We start from the raw sequence: 23919 nt of genomic DNA on the forward strand, positions 1-23919 counted from the left end.
CTTTAGGATTAATAAATTTATATACTAATTAAGTTTAGATTTTTTTTTATGAGTGCAGATATGACCTCAAACTTATCGCTCTAATCATTGTTGGATAGTGAGAAGCTAATCAGATCAAATTTTGATAATTGATATCGAAAGCTAACGATTATCCTGGAGCATGAGTAGATCCTATATGTGATTACGGATCTGACACCTAAAGAGCCTGCTCCTAATGCTCAAGGTACGATCCAAGACACTTATTTGAAATAGCTCAACAACCACACTATGGTTCGTTGCATTATACAGACCTCCATGAACGATGAGTTCAGTTAGAAATTCGAAGAGGCTCAGTCAGAGAAAATGCTTCAAGTGTTGAGAGAATCCTTTGGTACTCCCGATGACATTGAGCGGTGCAAGATTAGTTGCACCATTTTCAATGTCTGGATGAGGGAGGGTGCATCTATTACCGATCATATATTATACATGATTGAACAGATTAAAAAATTGGACAAACTCGACTTCCCCTTGTATGAACAGCTAGAAAAGGATGCGATCCTAAACTCATTGCCTAAGTCTTACATGTCGTTCCTTAGTTATTTTAGAATGATGAAGCCTGTAGTCAACTACTATAGTCTGTTGGGATTGTTACAGACTTTTGAGAAAGATCACCAGCTCCATAAGAAGATGGTATATTTATTGGGAGGATCTTCTTCGGATAGTCATCATCCCTTTAAGAAAAGAAGTAGGTGCCAGATGTTGGGAGTCAGTCTCAGAAATTCAAGTTCAAAGTTGATCAAAGTCAGGCAGAGTACTTTTTTTGTAAGAAGTAGGGTCACTAGAAGAAAAACTATCCTCAGTATATTGCTTCTCTTGATCTGAATAGGCCAAAGAAGAAGAACCAATCAGTTGCTGGATAAAGTACTTATGTGATAACATCTTGTAACTTTTCTCTTTTTGATACCGTGGCCTAGGTATTGGATACTGATAGCCCTATTCATATTTGCAATTTATTGCAGGGTCTTCAGATCAATAGGAGATTTGAAGATGGCGAAAGATTCCTGAACGTTGGAGATGGAAGATCAGTTTCAGTTCTAGCTTTAGGAATCATCAAACTTGTATTCAAGTCTCGTTACATTATTTTTGATGAGTGTCATTATTGTCCTAGTTTTCTTTTGAATGCTATTTCTGTAGGCCTTTTGGCCAAGTCTAATTACGAAATATCAATAAATTTTTTTTTTTGTAATATCATTTTGAATGGTGTTACAATTTTGCGTGGACAGTTAAACAATGGTATCAATGTTGTATCTAGGCCTAATGTAATGTACATTTCAAATAAACATCCTAGAATAGATGATGTCACGGATGCCTACATTTGGCATTATAGACTAGGTCATATCAACAAGAATAGGATAAACAGGTTATCTCAAGAAGAAATTCTTGATAAAAATGATTATGAATCGTTACCTACCTGTGAGTCTTGTTTGCTTGGAAAGATGACTAAATCACATTTTACTGGAAAAGGTGAACGAGCCAGTGATGTGCTGGGTCTGATACATACTGATGTATGTGGACTCATGAGTGCATGTGCCAGAGGAGAGTATAGCTATTTCATTACGTTCACAGACGACCTATCTAGGTATGGGTATGTCTACTTGATGAAACACAAGTCCGAATTATTTGAAATGTTCAAACGGTTCCATAATAAAGTAGAGAAACAAACTAAAAAAAATATTAAAACTCTTCGGTCTGATCGATGGGGTGAATACCTTTTCAGTGAATTTTTGACATATCTAGAAGAGAATAAGATTCTCTCTCAATAGACCCCTCTAGGGACACCACAGTATAAAAGCATCTCGGAAAGGAGGAATCGAATCTTATTGGACATGGTTCGGTCCATGATGGGGTTTGCAACTCTACCGATCTTCTTCTGTGGATATGCACTTGAAACAGCCTATCTTGTGCTCAGTAATATACCAAGCAAGTTAGTTAGTAAGACACCATATGAGATATGGTCAGGATGTAGGCCGAACCTCTCTTACTTTAGGATTTGGGGGTGTTCGGCTTATGTTAAATGATTACAAACTAATATGCTCAGTCTTAGATCCGATAAATATAATTTTATAGGGTACCCCAAGAAAATGAGGGGATATTACTTTTGCCTATCTGCTGAACAAAAGATGTTTGTCAGTAATAAGACACACATTTTAGAAAGAAATTCCTTAATGAAGGAATAAGTGCCTCAAAAATCGAGCTTGATGAAGTTTGACAGGTAGAAGAATCGGCATCAATGATTGAATCTGAACTGAATTTGATAAGATCAAACTCAGAGCCCAATACACAAATATCCTTAAGATGATCTAATAGAGTACCACATCAGCTAGATAGATACTTAGATTTCTTGATCCGAGATGGGGATCCTATTGAACTCGATAGGAACGATAAGGATCCGATCACCTATATGGATGCAATGCAGAGATTCAACTCTGATAAATGGTTTGAAGCCATGAAATCTGAAATGGAGTCTATGAAGGTCAATGATATATGGATATTAGTTGACCCACTTGAAGGGGTTAAACCCATAGGGTGTAAGTGGGTCTTCCAAAGGAAGAGGGGCGCAGATGGAAAGGTGGAGACCTATAAAGCCTATTTGATTTTCAAGGGTTATCGTCAGTGTTATGGTATTGACTATGACGAGATATTTTCTCCTGTGGCAATGCTCAAGACCATTCGGATCATGCTTACGATAGCAGCATACCTGGACTATGAAGTTTAGCAAATGGATGTGAAGACAGCTTTCCTAAATGGAGAGCTAAACGAAGAGGTGTATATGATACAACTTAAAGAGTTCACATCCACAGATGAGTCCAAGGTATACAAGCTTCAAAGATCCATTTATGGATTGAAGCAAGCATCTCGGAGTTGGAATATATATTTTGATAAGGTAATTAGAATGCATGGCTTCGTTAGGAATGGAGAGGAACCCTGCATATATAAATGGGCTAATGATTCAATAATTGTATTTCTTATATTGTATATGGATGACATTCTCTTAATCGAGAATGATGTCCCTACATTACAGGGAATAAAAATATGGCTGTTGTCATAATTCTTCATAAAGAATCTGGGAGAAGCAGCCTACATCTTAGGGATGAAGATCTATAGGGATAGATCTAAGAGGCTGCTTGGGCTCTCCCAATCTACGTACATAGATACCATGCGAAATGGTTTAGTATGAAAAATTTCAAGAAAGACTATCTTTCGATAGGCTATGAAATTTTTCTTTCGAAAGAAGATTGTCCGACAACTCCTCAAGATAGAGAGTGTATGAGTAGAGTTCCATATATTTCGACAGTGGGTTCTATTATGTACGCCATGATATGTATGAGACCAGACGTGGCATACTCATTAGAAGTTGGGAATAGTATCCCAAAGTCAATCGTCAGTCTGTTGATAGTTGTACTAATTCTTGTATTAGTATATGAATTATAAATAAATAAAAATTATTTTGGTATTTTTTATCATAAATTATTTCATCTTCTAATGAACTCCTGTGTTGTGGTGAAGTCCTTAGGACTATTTAGACTCGACAAAGGAAGATTTATCGTTTAGTCCTTAAACCTGTTCGCGACCAAATGATCGTTATTACCAAGGATAATAATGTTTATCAAGCATAGGTCATTGTGTGCCATATGAGTTGATTGTCCTCTTAACCAAGGAGTGTGGAGACACTGGTATGGCATACAGATGAGATGTAAGGGTACATCTACACTGAACGTGACCGACTCCGGAGCTATTTTTGCTGTCAAGATTTGCTCCGATGGGATATGGGTATAAATGTCCCTTCAATCTGAGACCGTCATGGTGACTTACAAGCAACTCACTGTACTTAGGTACTGGACTACCTGAATTTCTAATTCAGTGATGGAAGGCAGCTGGGTGTAGTCAAGTACTTGACTTGTCGGTGCGTGTGTCAAGATGGGATTGACCACTCCAGTTTAGGAGTTGTGTACAGTCGTGTTTCAATTTAGCAAAACCTTGGCCAGGGTAGTCCTAGTGAGGAGTCATAGGACTGTTTGAATTGAGCATAATTCGGATGATCTAATCAGGGTTGATAGTTTAACCCTGAGTCATCCTAAACACAGGGGTCAAAAGGGATGAATTATACAGCAACCATATTCACGTAGGTTCTGAGTGTTGCGATTGTGACTATTCGACCTATCCGAACATCGGGTACCATTGCTAGATGGTCACTTCGATTAGTACAGGAATTGGTTCCTGTGCTACCGGCTTAGGTTCGAACCTGCGGGGTCACACACATTAGAGGTTTCTATCTGATCTGATGGCTGATGAAGAGTCCTAATACTCATGGACTATGAGTCCTATGTGTCTGGGACTTTGTGATCGAGAATCAAAATTCTCTGATCACGAGTTCCACACATTTTGGATACCGGGGTCAAAAGTCCCACTGGTTTGGGACTTTTCGATCAGGGTTTCATATCGATGAATTTTGATGCCCGATTGCCCATCGAATTTGGACTCAATATTTATGAGAGGTTTAATTAGTGATTTGATCACTAATTAACTCAATTTGATTGAGTAATTATTTTTGGATCAAGTTCAATTGAATTGGATTCAGTTGGGTTTGACCTGATTAGGTTAAGTGTTGACCTAATCGTCGAACTGGTTTGATCCCTGATTTGATCAGAGATTGGGTTTAGTCAATTTTTGATTTGATTAGGATTTTATTGAGCCTAATTAAGCCTAATTAAGTTGGATTTAATTTAGTCTAATTGTGCTTAACCTATTTTGATTAGGTTGGCTCAATTAGGTTCAAACCACCTTGATATTTATCCCTGCACCACCTCACTTCTTCAGTGCCCATTTGAATTCACGAGAAAGAGTTTCTCATGAATTTTCTCCCACGCAGAAGGCATCTCATGCCCATTCTTGTGCACCAATCTTTGGATAAACTTAATTTGTTAGCCATTCAAATTCAAAGGGTGTTTGAATTTGAATGGATAACTTATCCCTTGCGCCTTCATGCTTAACCATCTTGTGCGCCACTTATCATACACGAGAAAGAGTTTCTCGTGAAATCTTTCCATGCACAAAGATACCATGCCCCTTCTCTTCTCACACCCAAGTGGATAGGGATGAGTTGATTTGCATTTGAATTCAAATTCGATTTGAATTCAAATGTGCAACCACTTATCTTTATCCTCTCACGCGGATAAGACATGTCTTGCGTTGTTTTAAAAAGAGGAGAAAGGTGGGGCGTGCACACAATCTGATCTGAAAAAGAAAAGAGGGTGTGAGGAAGGTTTCTGCATATTTTTAAAAAGTTCAACACATTTCAAGAGGAAAGAAAGAAAGAGAGTGGGCGCAGGGTCTTTTGTGAGCACCCTAGGGTTTCAGCCTGAGGTTCGGGAAGTGAGAAAGTGAGCTACGAGTGTCGTGAGCCCACCAAATTCAAGGAAGAGCATCATCAACCTCTCAAGCATGTTTTCTGATGACTTGAAGCATCCAAAGAATCAACAGACATCGATCGAAGGAGTTCGATCAGCATCGACCGTCGAAAGGGCTCTACAACGAGCTAGCACTCGTGAGGAGTTGATCAGACTGGGAGCTTTGTATGGATGATCTGTAGAGGTCAGATACACTGTGTGGCTATGTTGTGATGATCAGACCCTTCCAATGGTGATCAGATTGAGGCGATCGACTACCCGTACAAAGGTATTGTGTTCTGAACACATAATAGTAAATTATTTACGGTTCAAATTTGAATTTCAAATTTAAATGCATGCATGCTGTATATCATATTTAGATCTTAGTATAGGATAAACACATATTAATTAATTAGATTAATTAATAATTTTCATTGTAAAATAATAATTTTGAAAAAGTTTTAAAATTACCATTTTACCCCAGCACTCAAATTTCACTTCAAATGGTATCAGAGCGGGTTCTAAGATATGATATATATATTTGCATGTGTAGATTAAGTTGTAATCTAAAAATTTAAATTTAAATTTTGAAATTCAAATTTTGAAATTTGAATTTTGAAAGTTGTTCGAAATTTAAAATTTAAAAAATTAAAATTCGAAATTTAAAATTCAAAAATTTGAAATTCAAAATTTAAAATTTAAAATTTGGTTGAAATTTCAAATTTGAAATTCAAAATTTAAATATCAAAATTTGAAATTCTAAAATTTGAAATTTGAAATTTATTTAAAATTTAAAATTCAAAATTTAAAATTTAAAATTTAAAATTTAAATTTTAAAATTGATATATTTAGATATACTTGATCCAAGTAGTAAGTAATCTAATTAGGTTGGTTGCCATGGTCGTCCGGTCATAGGAGAAAAATAGGGTTTAAAGGCCCTCTCCTCCCATTCGATGGGGTTCTCCTATAGCGGTAGGAGTGCTGCTGCAATTATATCCCTTACAGATGAAGCAGTGAAAGGACTTAATTGTAAAGGTTCAATTATAAAATTTATCATGAACGTGTTAGATTAGATCTAAAAGAATATTCATGATTAATTTTGATTGAGTTATTTTTTGTAATGTAATTAGCAATAGGATTGCTATTTATAAAATGTGCTGATTTATTTGTGAAATGAGTCAACATATTTGGTGAACAGAAAATAAAACCTTTCAAATTTAAAAATTATTTTCAAAATGCCAAACCCTGACCCATCAGCCCAAATACTTAATTAAAAGAATTAAGTGTTGTCAAGTTGATCTAGAATTGTGAATTAAGACCTAAGACAATTGCATAAACTTATGGGTCAATGGGTTAGATGGATTAAGTCCATAATTGGGTTAGACCTAAGGTTAGCTTAAAAAAATAGACTAAATTAGAGTAATTGATCAAATCTAATCAAAAGTTGAATTAGATTAGGTCAAGGATACTCTAGACTCAACTTCAATTGTTGTAGTTGAATGGGTCCATATCTTTAACTAGACCAAGATGGACTTAATTCATGGCTACGCGGTGGAACCCTATTTACTAAGTTGATCAAATTAAAATTAATGAACCAGTTGGTGTCTAAGGTAAGTTTGATAGTTTGACCAATGGTTCTTAAGTTGGAGCTATCGTATTGATTCGATCTCTGATGAGTTAATGGCATATCCCCACCACTGATCTTACTTACCTGACTAACCTGGTGAGTTAGGTTTTGATTAAATCACTTGGTGATTAGGACTCACACATGTCATTAGGTAAATCACTGTGACTGATTTAGGTGCTCCTAATGCCAGCTTTAATTAAATCCTTTTTAATCTGACTTGATGAAGTCAGTGGGAGGATTGAAATTGGCTGGTTAATTTCTTCTCTTCTATCCTTTAATAAAATCCTCAAAAATTATTAGGTCCCAAAAATGATTAAGTTATAATGATAACTAAGTCATAGCCTCCCATTAAGTGAGTGATAATGAGTCCATTAGTTTAATAATCATTGGAGGCCCAAAGGCCTGGTGCTTATTGACTAATGAAATTATCATTCATAGTATGATAATTTGGTTGAGTCTTTCTGATGGTGGTCAGGTTGGCCGGCCAAAGTCGGGCCTGATCATTTATTGATCCGATTCATCAAATTAAGTCATGTTAATGGTTGGAACTAACCAGATCTTTTCAGTAGAGGCCAAAGCCTACTAATTAGGTTCTGGGGCAAAATTAATTACTAGAAGTTGTTTAGAGAAACAACTGGTTATGAACCTATCCATAGATGCACATGGGTTGACCAACCAAAGTTGGACTCGTGTGTTGTCTTTGTGAATTCTAGTACCCACTAAGGAATTAAAGTAATTCCTCGAATTGGAGGTTGAGGCTACCAGTTCGTAAAAATACTGAGAGAAATTTTAGACTAAAGTCCAAATCTTTAGTGTTAAAAAATTTATATACTAATAGAGGTCTATTTTTTCTTTATGCAGCTATGGCCACTACCCTGTCGCTTCGATCATTATTAGATAATGACAAGCTCATGGGACCTAATTTCGATAGCTGGTATTAAAAATTAAAAATCGTCCTTGAGCATGAGCGGATCCTCTATATAGTAACAGATCCGGCACCTGAAGAGCCAACTCCGAATGCTAGAGGGACAGTCTGAGATACTTACCAGTAGTGGGTCAACGACCGCACCACCATTCGGGGCATAATGCTGGTGGCAATGAATGATGAATTCAGCCATAGGTTTGAGAATGCCCAGCCGTAGGAGATGCTTCAAATGTTGAACGACTCCTTTGGCACGTCTGATGACGTTGAAAGGTATAAAACTAGTTATGCCATTTTCAATGCTCGGATGAGGGATGGGACCTCAGTCACCGATCATGTACTATACATGATCGAAATGATTGAGCACCTAAGTAAACTGGGCTTTTCCTTGCACGAGCAGCTCGGTAAGGATGCGATCTTTAATTCTTTGCCCAGGTCCTTCCTCCTCTTCCTTACTCATTTTCGAATGACAAAGCCTGCAGTGAACTACCACAGCTTGTTGGGGTTGCTGCAGAACTTTGAGAAGAACCACTAGCTCCATAAGGAGTCGGTGAATATTGTGGGAGGATCTTCTTCTGGTCGTCGATCCTTTAAGAAAGGGAAGAAGAACAAGAAGAAGAAGAATAAGAAGGTGCAGTCGCATGCTGGGACGTCTGCACAAGGTCAGACCAAGAAGCGCAAGCCCGACCAGAGCCAGGCGGAGTGCTTCTTTTGCAAGAAGCAGGGGCACTGGAAGAGGAACTGTCCTCTATACATTGCCTCTCTGGATCCAAACAGGCCGAAGAAGAAGCAAGGTAATTATATGATAACACCTTGCAACTTTTTCATTTGTGATACTACTGCCTGGGTATTGGATACCGGAAGCCCTTATCATATTTGCAATTCAATGCAGGGTTTGCAGGTCAGTAGGAGATTTGATGACGGTGGAGGTTCCTGAACGTTGGAGATGGAAGCAAAGTTCTAGTTCTAGCTTTAGGAATCATGAATCTTGTAATCAATTCTCGTAATGTAATTCTGAGTGAATGTCACTATTGTCCAAGCTTTTTATTAAATATTATTTCTGTAGGCCTTTTGGCCATGTACGGTTATGAATTTTTAATAAAAAAAAATATTTACAATATTATTTTGAATGGTGTTACAATGTTTGTTGGACAACTAAATAATGGAATTTACTTACTATCACAGCCTGTTAATGTGGTTCAAACCTCCGGTAAATGCACTAGAATAGATAATGTGTCAGAAGTCTACCTTTGGCACCGTAGGCTAGGTCATATCAATAAGAACAGGATAAACAGGTTGGCTCAAGAAGAAATTCTTGAAGTACGTGATTGTGAATCACTTCCAACCTGTGAGTCTTGTCTTCTTGGAAAGATGACAAAGTCACCTTTTACTGAAAAAAGTGAGCGAGTTAGTGAACTCACATTCTGATGTATGTGGACCCATGAGCTCAAATGCAAGAGGTGGATATTTCTACTTCATAACCTTCACAGACGACCTATCGAGGTATGGGTATGTCTACTAAATGAAGCATAAGTCAGAGTCATTTGAAACGTTCAAACTATTTCGAAATGAGGTAGGAAAACAAACTGGAAAGTGTATTAAAACTCTTCGATCTGATCGAGGAGGTGAATATCTTTCCAATGAGTTTCTGACTGTTGGGAATGTGTCTCTAAGCCAATCGTCAGCATGTTGACGGTTGTGCTCATTTTTGTATATGTACATGAATTATGAATTAATAAAAATTATTTTGGTATTTTTCATCACAAAATGTTTCATCTTCTAATGAACTCCTATGTTGTGGTGAAGTCTTTAGGACTATTTAGACTCGACAAAGGAGGATTTGTCGTTTAGTCCTTAAATCTGTTCGCGATTAAATGATATGTTGTTACCAAGGATGATAATGTTTATCAAGCATAGGTCGTTGTGTGCCATATAGGTTGGTTGTCCTCTTAACCAATGAGTGTGGAGACACTAGTATGGCATACAGGTGAGATGTAAGGGTACATCTGCACTGAATGTGACCGACTCTGGAGCTATTTCTGCTGTCAAAAATTGCTCCGATGAAATATGGATATAAATATCCCTCCGACCTGAGACCGCCACGGTGACTTACAAGCAACTCACTGCACTTAAGCACTAGACTACCTGAATTTCTAATTCAGTGACGGAAGGTTGCTGGGTGTAGTCAAGTACTTGACTTGTCGGTGCGTGTGTCAAGATGGGATTGACCACTCCAGTTTAGGAGCTGTGTACAGTCGTATTTCAATTTAGCAAAATCTTGATCAGGATAGTCTTTGTGAGGAGTCACAGGACTATTTCAGTTGAGCACGATTCGGATGATCTAATCAGGATGGACAGTTTAACCCTGAGTCATCCTAAACACAGAGGTCAAAAGAATGAATTATACAGTAACAATATTCATGTAGGTTCTGAGTGTTGTGATTGCGACTATTCGACCTATCCGATCATCGGATACCATTGCTAGATGGTCACTTCGATTAGTACAGAAATTGGTTCCTGTGCTACCGGCTTAGGTTCGAACCTGTGGGGTCACACACATTAAAGGTTCTTATCTGATTTGATGGCTGATGGAGATTCTTCATGCTCATGGACTATAAATCCTACGTGTCTGGGACTCTGTGATCAAGAATCAGGATTCTCTGATCATGAGTCCCACACATTTTGGGTACCGGGGTCAAGAGTCCCACTGGTTTGGGACTCTTCGATAATGGTTACATATCGATGAATTCTGATGCCCGATTACCCATCAAATTTGGACTCAATATTTATGAAAGGTTTAATTAATAATTTAATCACTAATTAACTCAATTTGATTGAGTAATTATTTTTGGATCAAGTCCAATTGAATTGGATTCAGTTGGGTTTGACCCGATTAGGTTAAGAGTTGACCTAATCGTCGAGATGGTTTGGTCCCTGATTTGATTAAGATTTTATTGAGCCTAATTAAGCCTAATTTAGTTGGGTTTAAATTAGTCTAATTGGGTCTAACTTATTTGGTTCAATTAGGTTGGTTTAAATAATGAAACCACCTTGACCCATTCTCCCTGCGCCACCTCACTTCCACTGTGCCCATTTGAATTCACGAGAAGAAAGTTTTCATGAATTTTTCTTCATGCAAAGGCCTCCTCACATACTTTAATGCACCAAATGAGTGGATAAGGATGATTGGTTGGCCATTCAAATTCAAAACAAAGTTTGAATTTGAATGAGCAACCAATCTTAGCGCCTTGACCTTATCCTTTTTTAGCATCCCATTTATTACACGAGAAAATGTTTCTCATGAAATCACTCATGCACAAATTAAGCCACACCCTCCTCTTATCACACCCTTAGTGGATAGGGATAAATTAGTTTCCATTTGAATTCAAAATTCAATTTGAATTCAAATGTGCAATTACTCATCTTTATCCTCTCACGTGGATAAGACCTTGGTTGTTGTTTTAAAAGGAGGAGAAGAGTGGGGCGTGTGCAAGCAAAATTTTGGAGAGAAAATCTGGGCATGTGGAATCCTTGTGTGCAAGGTGAAGGTCTATATCTTTTCGAGAGAAAAAGAAAGAAAATAAAGAAAAAGTGTGCGTAGGATTTCAGTGAGTTCTTCAGGGTTTTAGCCTGGAGTTCGGGAAGTGAGAAGGTGAGCTACGAGTATCGTGAGCCCATCAAATTTTAGGAAGATCTTCAACATCCTCTCAAGCATGTCTACTGATGATCTGGAGTATTCAAAGAATCGACAGACATCGATCGAAGGAGTTCGATCAGCATCGGCCATCGAAAGGGCTCTACAACGAGCTAGCACTCGTGAGGAGTCGATCAGATCGGGAGCTTCGTGTGGATGATCTGCAGAGGCCAGACATACTGTGTGGCTGCATCATGATGATCAGACTCTCCCGATAGTGATCAGATTACGGCAATCTACTACTCGCACAAAGGTATTGTGTTCTGAACACATTACAGTAAAGTGTTTACTGTTCAAATTCGAATTTCAAATTTAAATGCATGCATGCTATATATCATATTTAGATCTTAGTGTAGGATAAATTTTTGTTAATTAATTAGATTAATTAATAATTTTTTCTGTACAATAGTGATTTTAAAAAAGTATTAAAATTACTATTTTACCCCTACACTGAATTTTCCCCACAACTGGTATCAGAGTGGGTTCTTAGATATGATATATATATTTGCATGTGTAGATTAAGTTGTAATCTAAAAGTTTAAATTTAAAATTTAAAATTTAAAATTTAAAATTTGAATTTTGAAAGTTGTTCAAAATTCAAAATTCAAAAATTTAAAATTCAAAATTTGAATTTTGAATTTTGAAATTCAAAATTCAAAAATTTGAAAATCAAAAAATTTAAAATTTGAAATTTGAAATTTGGTTGAAATTTTAAATTTGAAATTCAAAATTTAAAATTCAAAATTTGAAATTCAAAATTTAAAATTCAAAAATTTAAAATTTAAAATTTGAAATTTGTTTGAAATTTAAAATTCAAAATTTAAAATTTGAAATTTGAAATTTGAAATTGATATATTTAGATATACTTGATCCAAGTAGTAAGTAATCGAATTGGGTTGGTTGCCATGACCGTCCGGTCATAGGAGAAAAGTAGGGTTTAAAGGCTCTCTCTTCCCATTCGATGGGATCTCCTATGGCGGTAGGGGTACCGATGCAATTATATCTTATATAGATGAAGTAGAGAAAGGAATATTCATGATTTATTTTGATTGAGTTATTTTCTGTTATGTAATTAGCAATATGATTGCTATTTATGAAATGTGCTGATCTATTTGTGTAATGAGTCAACATATTTGGTGAACAGAAAATAAAACCTTTCAAATTTGAAAATTATTTTTGAAATACCAAACCCTGATCCATCAGCCTAAATACTTAATTAAAAGAATTAAGTGTTGTCTAGTAGGTCTAGAATTGTGAATTAAGACCTAAGACAATTGCATAAACTTGTGGGTCAATGGGTTAGATGGATTAGGTCCATAATTGGGTTAGACCTAAGGTTAGCTTAAAGAAATGGACTAAATTAGAGTAATTGGTCAAATCTAATCAAAAGTTGAATTAGATTAGGTCAAGGATACTCTAGACTCAACTTCAATAGTTGTAGTTGAATGGGTCCATGTCTTTAACTAGACCAAGATGGACTTAATTCATGGCTACGCGGTGGAACCCTATTTACTAAGTTGATCAAATTAAAACTAATGAACCGGTTGGTGTCTAAGGTAAGTTTGGCAGTTTGACCAGTGGTTTTTAAGCGGGAGCTACTCACAGTGATTTGATCTCTGATGAGTTAATGGCTTATCCCCACCACTGATCTCACTTACCTGGCCAATCTGGTGAATTAGGTTTTGATTAGATCACTTGGTGATTAGGACTCACCCATATCATTAGGTAAATCAGTTTGACTGATTTAGGTGCTCCTAATGCCAGCTTTAAGTAAATCCTTCTTAATCTAACTTAGTGAAGTCAGTGGGAGGATTGAAATTGGCTGGATATTTTCTTCTCTTCGATTCTTTAATAAAATTCTCAAAAATTATTAGGTCCTAAAAATGATTAAGTTATATTGATAACTAAGTCATAGCCTCCCATTAAGTGAGTGATAATGAGTCCATTAGTTTAATAATCATTGGTGGCCCAAAGGCCTGATGCTTATTGACTAATAGAATTATCATTCATAGTATGATAATTTGGTTTGAGTCTTTCTGATGGTGGTTAGGTTGGCCGACCAAAGTCGGGCTTGATCATTTATTGATCTGATTCACCAAATCAAATCATGTTAATGGTTGGACCTAACCAGATTTTTTCAGTGGAGGCCAAAGCCTACTGATTAGGTTTTGGGGCAAAATTAATTACTAGAAGTTGTTTAGAGAAACAACTGGTTATGAACCTACCCATAGATGCACATGGGTTGACCAACCAAAGTTGGGCTCGTGTGTAGTCTGTGTGGATTCTAGTACCCACTAAGGAATTAAAGTAATTTCTCAAATTGGAGGTTGAGGCTACCAATTTGTAAAATACTGGGAGAAACTTTAGACTAAAGTCCAAGTCTTTAGTATTAATAATTTATGTACTAATATAGGTCTGGTTTTCCTTTATGCAGCTATGGCCACTACCCTGTCACTCCAGTCATTATTAGATAATGACAAGCTCATGGGACCTAATTTCGATAGCTGGTATCGAAAATTAAAAATTATTCTTGAGCATGAGTGGATCCTTTATGTAGTAACGGATCCGGCACTTGAGGAGCCAGCCCTGAATGCTAGAGGGATGATCCGAGATACATATCAGAAGTGGCTCAATGACCGCACCAACATCCGGTGCATAATGCTGGCGGCAATGAACGATGAGTTCAGTCGCGGTTTGAGAATGCCCAGCCACAGGAGATGCTTCAAATGTTGAATGACTCTTTTGGCATGCCTGACGATGTTGAAAGACACAAAACTAGTTGTGCCATTTTTAATACTCGGATGAGGGATGGAGCCTCAGTCACTGATCATGTACTGTACATGATCGAAATGATTGAGCGCCTAAGTAAACTGGGTTTTCCCCTACACGAGCAGCTCGGTAAGGATGCGATCCTTAATTCTTTGCCCAAGTCCTTCCTTCCCTTCCTTACTCATTTTCGAATGACAAAGCCTGCAGTGAACTATCACGGCTTGTTGGGGTTGCTGCAGAACTTTGAGAAGGACACCAGCTTCATAAGGAGTCGGTGAATGTTGTGGGAGGGTCTTCTTCTGGTCGTCGACCCTTTAAGAAAGGGAAGAAGAACAACAAGAAGAAGAAGAATAAGAAGGTGCAGCTGCATGCTAGAATGTCTGCACAGTGTCAGACCAAGAAGCGCAAGTCCGACTAGAGCCAGGTGGAGTGCTTCTTTTGCAAGAAGCAGGGGCACTGGAAGAGGAATTATCCTCTATACATTGCCTCATTGGATCCGAACAGGCCAAAGAAGAAGCAAGATACTTATATGATAACACCTTGCAACTTTTCCATTTGTGATACTACTGCCTGGGTATTGGATACCGGAAGCCCTTATCATATTTGCAATTCGATGCAGGGTCTACAGGTCAGTAGGAGATTTGATGAAGGTGAGAGGTTCCTGAACGTTGGAGATGGAAGCGAAGTTTCAGTTCTAGCATTAGGAATCATGAACCTTGTAATCAATTCTTGAAATATAATTCTGAGTGAATGTCACTATTGTCCAAGCTTGTTATTAAATATTATTTCTGTAGGCCTTTTGGCCATGAATGGTTATCAATTTTTAATAAAAGAAAATGTTTGTAATATCATTTTGAATGGTGTTACAATGTTTATTGGACAACTTTATAATGAAATTTACTTTCTATCATAACCTGTTAATGTGGTTCAAACCTCCGGTAAACGCTCTAGAATAGATAATATGTCAGAAGTCTACCTTTGGCACTATGGACTAGGTCATATCAATAAGAACAGGATAAACAGGTTGGCTCAAGAAGGAATTCTTGAATTAGGTGATTGTGAATCACTTCCAACCTGTGAGTCCTATCTTCTTGGTAAAATGACCAAGTCATCTTTTATTGAAAAAGGTGAGCGAGCCAGTGAACTCTTGGCTCTGGTACATTCTGATGTATGTGGACCCATGAGCTTAAGTGCAAGAGGTGGATATTTCTACTTCATAACCTTCACAGACGACCTATCGAGGTATTGGTATGTCTATTTAATGAAGCATAAGTCGGTGTCGTTTGAAATGTTCAAATTATTCCGAAATAAGATAGAAAAACAAACTGAAAAGTGTATTAAAACTCTTTGATCTGATCGAGAAGGTGAATACCTTTTCAATGAGTTTCTGACATATCTTGGGAAGAATGAGATTCTCTCTCAATGGACTCCTCCTGGAACACCACAGCATAATGGTGTATCTGAAAGGAAGAATCGGACCTTGTTGGACATGGTTCGATCCATGATGGGGTTTGCTGGTCTGTCGATCTTCCTCTAGGGATATGCGCTCGAATCAGCTTGTTACCTTCTAAATAGAGTTTCGAGTAAGTCTATAATGCAAACACCATATGAGATATGGATAGGACGTAAGTCAGTACTCTCGCACCTTAGGGTTTGGGGGTGTCCGGCTTATATTAAACGTTTAATTATGGACAAGCTAGGACCTAGGTCTGACAAGTGTAATTTGATAGGATACCCAAAAGAGACCAAAGTGTATTATTTCTACCTGGCTGATGAGCAAAAGGTGTTTGTCAGCCTTAAGACAATCTTTTTGGAAAAAGAGTTCCTTGGTGAAGGGACTGTTGCCTCTAAGGTCGAACTTGACAAAGTTCGACAGGTGGAAAAACTGACACAAATTATTGAACCTGAATCGAATTTGATTAGATCAGATCCAGAGCCCATTGTTCAAGCACCCTTAAGATGATCTGGTAGAGTACCACGTCAACCGGACAGATACTATGGTTTCTTTGTCCGGGATGATGATCCTATTGAACTTGATGAAAATGATGAGGATCCAATCACCTAGATGGATGCAATGCAGAGACCCGACTCTGAGAAATGGCTAGAGGCCATGAAATCCAAAATGGAGTCCATGAAGGTCAACGATGTGTGGATATTGGTTGACCCACCCGAAGGAGTAAAACCCATAGGGTGTAAGTAGGTCTTCAAGAGGAAGAGGGGCACAGACGGAAAGGTGAAAACCTATAAAGCCCGTCTGGTTGCTAAGGGATATCGTCAACGTTATGGTATAGACTATGACGAGACATTTTCTCCTGTGGCAATGCTCAAATCCATTCGGATTATGCTCGTGATAAGGTGTATATTATGGTGAATTGGACTTGAGACTTATAGGGTTTACAGACTCTAGTTTCCAGTCTGATCACGATGACAGCAAAAGTGTGTTGGGATTTATTTTTACCCTTAATGGTGGGGCTATCTGTTGGAAGAGTTTCAAGCAACACACAGTGGCTGATTCAGTTTGCGAGACGAAGTATGTCGCTGCATCAGATGCAGCCAAAGAAGTGGTGTGGCTGAGAAAATTCATCACCAAGCTCGGAGTAGCACCCTCCCTTGTTGGTCCAGTTCTGCTCTACTGTGACAGCTCTGGAGCCATTGCTCAGGCGAAGGAATCCAAGGCACCCCAGTGGACGAAGCATATTCTACGTCGCTTCCATCTCATCCATGAAATTATGGATCGAGGTGACATCGACCTTCAGAAGATCGATGAAAAGGAGAACCTGACCGACCCATTCACTAAAGCCATTACGGTGAAGGAGTTCGACGACTACAAGTCGAAGATGGGTATTAGATACTGCACCGATTGGCTTTAGGCCAAGTGGGAGATTGTTGGGAATAGTGTCCCTAAGCCAATCATCAGTCTGTTGATGGTTGTGCTCATTTTTGTATATGTACATGAATTATGAATTAATAAAAATTATTTTGGTATTTTTCATCACAAAATATTTCATCTTCTAATGAACTCTTATGTTGTGGTGAAGTCCTTAGGACTATTTAGACTCGACAAAGGAGGATTTGTCGTTTAGTCCTTAAATCTGTTCGCGACCAAATGATACATTGTTACCAAGGACGATAATATTTATCAAGCATAGGTCGTTGTGTGCCATATAGATTGGTTGTCCTCTTAACCAATGAGTATGGAGACACTGGTATGGCATACAGGTGAGATGTAAGGATACATCTGCACTGAACGTGACCGACTCCGGAGCTATTTCTACTATCAAGATTTGCTCTGATGGAATATGGGTATAAATATCCCTTCGATCTGAGACCGCCACGGTGACTTGCAAGCAACTCACTGCACTTAGGCACTGGACTACCTGAATTTCTAATTCAGTGACGGAAGGCTGCTGGGTGTAGTCAAGTACTTGACTTGTCGGTGCATGTGTCAAGATGGAATTGACCACTCCAGTTTAGGAGCTGTGTACAGTCGTACTTCAATTTAGCAAAACCTTGGCCAGGGTAGTCTTTGTGAGGAGTCACAGGACTGTTTGAGTTGAGCACGATTCGGATGATCTAATCAGGGTGGACAGTTTAACCCTGAGTCGTCCTAAACACAAAGATCAAAAGGGTGAATTATACAGTAACCATATTCATGTAGGTTCTGAGTATTACGATTGTGACTCTTCGATCTATCTGGTCATCGGGTACCATTGCTAGATGGTCACTTCGATTAGTACAGGAATTGGTTTCTGTGCTACCGGCTTAGGTTCGAACCTGCAGGGTCACACACATTAGAGGTTCCTATCTAATCTGATGGTTGATGGAGAGTCCTAATGCTCATGGACTATGAGTCCTACGTGTCTGAGACTCTGTGATCGAGAATCAGGATTCTCTGATCACGAGTCCCACACATTTTGGGTACCGGGGTCAAGAGTCCCACTGGTTTGGGACTCTTCGATAAGGGTTACATATCGATGAATTCTGATGCCCGATTACCCATCGGATTTGGACTCAATATTTATGAGAGATTTAATTAGTGATTTGATCACTAATTAACTCAATTTGATTGAGTAATTATTTTTGGATCAAGTCCAATTGAATTGGATTCAGTTGGGTTTGACCTGATTAGGTTAAGAGTTGACCTAATCGTCGAGATGGTTTGGTCCCTGATTTGATCAGGGGTTGGGCTTAATCAATTCCTGATTTAATTAGGATTTTATTGATCCTAATTAAACCTAATTTAGTTGGGTTTAAATTAGTCTAATTGAGCCTAACTTATTTGGTTCAATTAGGTTGGTTTAAATAATGAAACCACCTTGACCCATTCTCCCTATGCCACCTCACTTCCACTGTGCCCATTTGAATTCACGAGAAGGAAGTTCTCATGAATTTTTTCTCACACAAAGCCCTCCTCACGCCCTACTTTAATGCACCAAATGAGTGGATAAGGATGATTGGTTGGCCATTCAAATTCAAAATAAAGTTTGAATTTGAATGAGCAACCAATCTTAGCACCTTGACCTTATCCTTTTTTAGCACCCCATTTATTACACGAGAAAATGTTTCTCATGAAATCACTCATGCACAAATTAAGCCACACCCTTTTCTTCTCATGCCCTTAGTGGATAGGGATAAATTAGTTTCCATTTGAATTCAAAATTTGATTTGAATTCAAATGTGCAATTACTCATCTTTATCCTCTCACGTGGATAAGACCTTGGTTGTTGTTTTAAAAGGAGGAGAAGAGTGGGGTGTGTGCAAGAAAAATTTTGGAAAGAAAATCTGGGCGTGAGGAATCCTTGTGTGCAAGGTGAAGGTCTATATCCTTTCGAGAGAAAAAGAAAAAAAAGAAAGAAAAAGTGTGTGCAGGGTTTCAATGAGTTCTTCAGGGTTTCAGCCTGGAGTTCGGGAAGTGAGAAGGTGAGCTACGAGTGTCGTGAGCCCACCAAATTTTAGGAAGCTCTTCAACATCCTCTCAAGCATGTCTGCTGATGATCCAGAGTATCCAAAGAATCGACTGATATCGATCGAAGGAGTTCGATCAGCATCGACCGTCGAAAGGGCTCTACAACGAGCTAGCACTCGTGAGGAGTTGATCAGACCGAAAGTTTCGTGTGGATGATCCGTAGAGACCAGACATGCTATGTGGCTGCATCATGATGATCAGATGCTCTCAACGGTGATCAGATTGTGGTAATCTACTACTCGCACAAAGGTATTGTGTTCTGAATATATTATAGTAAAGTGTTTACTGTTCAAATTCGAATTTCAAATTTAAATGCATGCATGCTATATATCATATTTAGATTCTAGTGTAGGATAAATTTTTATTAATTAATTAGATTAATTAATAATTTTTACTATAAAATAGTGATTTTGAAAAAAATTTAAAATTACCATTTTACCCCTGCACTGAATTTTTCCCACACCGATATATCTTGGGGAGAATGGGATTCTCTCTCAGTGGACTCCTTCTGGAACACCACAGTATAATGGTGTGTCTGAAAGGAAGAATCGGACCTTGTTGGATATGGTTCGATCCATGATGGGGTTTGCTGGTCTGCCGATCTTCCTCTGGGGATATATGCTCGAATCGGCTTGTTACCTTCTAAATAGGGTTCTGAGTAAGTCTGTAACTAAAACGCCATATGAGATATGGATAGGATGTAAGCCAGTACTCTCGCACCTTAGGATTTGGGGGTGTCCGGCTTATGTTAAACGTTTAATTACGGACAAGCTTGGACCTAGGTCTGACAAGTGTAATTTCATAGGGTACCCAAAAGAGACCAAAGGGTATTATTTCTACCTAGCTGATGAGCAAAAGGTGTTTGTTAGCCTTAAGACAATCTTTTTAGAAAAGGAGTTCCTTGGTGAAGGGACTGTTGCCTCTAAGGTCGAACTTGAGGAAGTTCGACAGGTGGAAAAATCGACACAAGTAGCTGAACCTGAATCAGATTTGGTTAGATCAGATCTGGCGTCCATTGTTCCTGCACCCTTAAGGCGATCTGGTAGAGTACCACATCAATCAAACAGATACTATGGTTTCTTGATCCGGGATGGCGATCCTGTCGAACTTGATGAAAACGATGAGGATCCGATCACCTACATGGATGCAATGCAGAGACCTGACTCTGAGAAATGGCTAGAGGCCATGAAATCCGAAATGGAATCTATGAAGTCAACGATGTGTGGACATTGGTTGACCCACCCGAAGGAGTAAAACCCATAGGGTGTAAGTGGGTCTTCAAGAGGAAGAGGGGCACAGACGGAAAGGTGAAAACCTATAAAGCCCGTCTGGTTGCCAAGGGATATCGTCAATGTTATGGTATAGACTATGACGAGACATTTTCTCCTGTGGTAATGCTCAAATCCATTCAGATTATGCTTGCGATAGCTGCCCATCTGGACTATGAAATCTGGCAGATGGATGTGAAGACAGCTTTCCTAAATAGAGAGTTGGACAAAGAGGTGTATATGATACAACCTGAAGGATTCACATCCACAGATGAGTCTAAAGTGTGCAGGCTACAGAGGTCCATTTATGGACTTTAGCAGGCATCCCAAAGTTGGAACATACATTTTGATAGGACGATCAAGATGTATAGCTTCATTAAGAATGGAGAAGAGCCATACATTTATAAGTGGGCTAATGGTCCAGTAGTGGTATTTCTTGTATTGTATGTGCATGACATTCTCTTAATCAGGAATGATGTCCCTGCGTTACAGGGAATAAAGATTTGACTGTCGTCACAGTTCTCCATGAAGGATCTGGGAGAAGCTTCCTACATCCTAGGGATGAGGATCTATAGGGATAGATCTAAAAGGTTGCTTGGCTTATTTCAGTCCACGTACATTGATACTATGCTGAAGAGGTTCAGCATGGAGAATTTCAAGAAAGGCTATCTATCGATAGGCCATGGAATTTCTCTCTCGAAGAGAGATTATCCGACAACACCTCAAGAGAGAGAACGTATGGATAGAATTTCATATACTTCGGTAGAGGGATCTATCATGTATGCCATGACATGTACATGACCAGATGTGGCATACTCACTAGGGGTAGTGAGTAGATACCAATCTGATCCAGGGAAGAATCACTGGAAGGTTGTTAAAACCATCCTGAAGTATTTAAGAAATACTAAGGACTAGTGGCTTGTTTATGGTGAATCGGACTTGAGACTTATAAGGTTTATAGACTCTAGTTTCCAGTCTGATCACGATGACAGCAAGAGTGTGTTGGGATTTATTTTTACCCTTAATGGTAGGGCTGTCTACTGGAAGAGTTCCAAGCAGCACATAGTGGCTGATTCAGTTTGCGAGGCAGGGTATGTCGTTGCATCAGATGCTGCCAAAGAAGCGGTGTGGCTGGAGAAATTCATCATCGAGCTCGGAGTAGCACCCTCCCTTGTTGGTCCAGTTTTGCTTTACTGTGACAACTATGGAGCCATTGCTCAGGCGAAAGAATCGAAGGCACACCAGCGGACGAAGCATATTCTGTGCCGCTACCATCTCATCCGAGAAATCATGGATTGAGGTGATGTCGACCTTCAAAAGATCGGCGGAAAGGAGAACCTGGCCGACCCATTCACTAAAGCCATTACGGTGAAGGACTTCGACGACTTCAAGTCGAAGATGGGTATTAGATACTGCACCGATTGGCTTTAGGCCAAGTGGGAGATTATTGGGAATAGTGTCCCAAAGCCAATCGTCAGTCTGTTGATGGTTGTGCTAATTCTTATATTAGTATATGAATTATAAATAAATAAAAGTTATTTTGGTATTTTTCATCACAAATTGTTTTATCTTCTAATGAACTCCTGTGTTGTGGTGAAGTCCTTAGGACTATTTAGACTCGACAAAGGAGGATTTGTCGTATAGTCCTTAAACCTGTTCATGACCAAATAATACGTTATTACTAAGGACAACAATGTTTATCAAGCATAGATCGTTGTGTGCCATATGGGTTGGTTGTCCTCTTAACCAAGGAGTGTGGAGACACTGGTATGGCATACAGGTAAAATGTAAGGGTACATCTGCACTGAATGTGACCGACTCCGGAGCTATTTCTGCTGTCAAGATTTGCTCCGATGGGATATGGGTATAAATGTCCCTCCGACCTGAGACCACCACGGTGACTTGCAAGCAACTCACTGCACTTAGGCACTGGACTATCTGAATTTCTAATTCAATGACGAAAGGCTACTAGGTGTAGTCAAGTACTTGACTTGTCAGTGCGTGTGTCAAGATGGGATTGACCACTCCAGTTCAGGAACTGTGTACAGTCGTATTTTAATTTAGCAAAACTTTGGCCAGGATAGTCCTAGTGAGGAGTCACAGGATTGTTTGAGTTGAGCACGATTCGGATGATCTAATCTGGGTTGACAGTTTAACCCTGAGTCGTCCTAAACACAGGGGTCAAAAGGGATGAATTATGCAGTAACCATATTTATGTAGGTTCTGAGTGTTACGATTGTGACTATTCGATCTATCTGAACGTCGGGTACTACTGCTAGATGGTCACTTCGATTAGTACAGGAATTGGTTCCTGTGCTACTGGCTTAGGTTCGAACCTGCGGGGTCACACACATTAGAGGTTCCTATCTGATCTAATGGCTGATGAAGAGTCCTAATGCTCGTGGACTATGAGTCCTATGTGTCTGGGACTCTGTGATCGAGAATCAAAATTCTTTGATCACGAGTTCCACACATTTTGGGTACCGGGATCTAAAGTCCCACTGGTTTGGGACTTTTCGATCATGGTTTCATATCGATGAATTTTGATGTCCGATTGTCCATCAGATTTAGATTTAATATTTATGAGAGGTTTAATTAGTAATTTGATCACTAATTAACTCAATTTGATTAAGTAATTATTTTTGAATCAAGTCCAATTGAATTGGATTTAGTTGGGTTTAACCCGATTAGGTTAAGTGTTGACCTAATCGTCAAAGTGGTTTGGTCCCTGATTTGATCAGGGATTGGGCTTAGTCAATTTTTGATTTGATTAGAATTTTATTGAGCCTAATTAAGCCTAATTAAATTAGATTTAATTTAGTCTAATTGTGCTTAACCTATTTTGATTAGGTTGGCTCAATTAGGTTAAACCCACCTTGATATTTATCCCTGTGCCACCTCACTTCTTCAGTGCCCATTTGAATTCATGAGAAAGAGTTTCTTGTGAATTTTCTCCCATGAAGAAGGCATCTCACGCCCATTCTTGTGCGCTAATCTTTGGATAAACTTGATTTGTTAGCCATTCAAATTCAAAGGGTGTTTGAATTTGAATGGATAACTTATCCCTTGCGCCTTTATGCTTATCCATCTTGTGCGCCACTTATCATACACGAGAAAGAGTTTCTCATGAAATCTTTCCTTGCACAAAGAAGCCACACCCCTTATCTTCTCATGCCCAAGTGGATAGGGATGAGTTGGTTTGCATTTGAATTCAAATTCGATTTGAGTTCAAATGTGCAACCACTTA

This window comes from Elaeis guineensis, chromosome 6 (genome assembly GCF_000442705.2).
Source record: "Elaeis guineensis isolate ETL-2024a chromosome 6, EG11, whole genome shotgun sequence".
In the NCBI taxonomy this organism is placed as follows: domain Eukaryota; kingdom Viridiplantae; phylum Streptophyta; class Magnoliopsida; order Arecales; family Arecaceae; genus Elaeis; species Elaeis guineensis.